This window comes from Chrysochloris asiatica, unplaced genomic scaffold (assembly GCF_000296735.1).
Source record: "Chrysochloris asiatica unplaced genomic scaffold, ChrAsi1.0 scaffold00207, whole genome shotgun sequence".
Taxonomy (NCBI): Eukaryota; Metazoa; Chordata; class Mammalia; order Afrosoricida; family Chrysochloridae; genus Chrysochloris; species Chrysochloris asiatica.
In genome coordinates, this window is record NW_006408725.1 from 3,312,981 (window position 1) to 3,314,078 (window position 1,098).

The window sequence follows — 1,098 nt, forward strand, 5'->3', positions numbered from 1 at the left end:
TTTCCTGTTGGTCTTTCTTTCAAGAAGTATCTTCTGTTCTTCTAGCTGCTCCAGGCTGGTCTGCTTGTCCTTTCAAGTGGAAATTTCCCTTCTCTGAAGATTCTGTATGTGGTTCCAGATGCCACCTATAGTCTTATGTAATGCAGAGGCTCCACAGGAAGCCTCCTTCACTGGGCACATTGGAGCCCCATTTTAGGTATTCCAATCAGTTAGAGGCAGAAGACAGACTTACAAGCTTTCGATGGTGATATTTCTGTCTATTCCTTTCTCTCCCCCTCAAGTGTCTATTTTATAATGGTATACCAGGGAAACCAAGATTCAAAAGACAGCCAAGCAGCTTAACATTTTTCCCCACCCTTTTCTGCATTCCAACCATGTCTCAATCCCTGTATCCCAGAGCCCTGTTGTTCCAAGGTTGTGCATACATCATTCTTTACCTCTGTCCCACTTTGCCCATGCAAACCTACCTAATTGTTTTCTCATCCACTTTATTCTTCCATTCACCCCCCCTTCTTGTGTATTGCCCCTCTCCCAAGCACCCAAACTATTCTGTGTCTATTCCCTACCCTGTGCTCCACCTTCCCCTCCCTTCACTCACTCCACCCCACCCCACCCCACCCCGCATTCCAGTAACCAGCAAAAAAAACCGCCCCTCCTTTAATATGGGTATGTTTATTAGTCTTTTACAGTAGTGGTCCTATGCAGTATTTCTCCTTTTGTGACTGACTAATTTCACTCAGCATAATGTCTTCAAGGTTCATCCATGTTATGCAGTGGCTTGCAGCTTCCTTGTTATTCTTCAAGGTAGCATACTATTCCATTGTGTGTATGTACCACAGTTTATTTATCCATTCTTCAGTTGATGGGCACTTAGGCTGTCTCCATATTTTTGCTATTGTAAATAGCTATGACCATTGGTGTGCATATATCTACTCATATTATGGCTTGTATTTCTTGTGAGTAAATACCAAGTAGAGGAATTGCTGGATCATAAGATATTTCCAACATTCTGAGGAAGTGCCATATTGCTTTCCAGAGTAGTTGGACCATTTTGCAATCCCACCAGCATTTCAGGAGCGTTCCCAGTCTCTCCACATC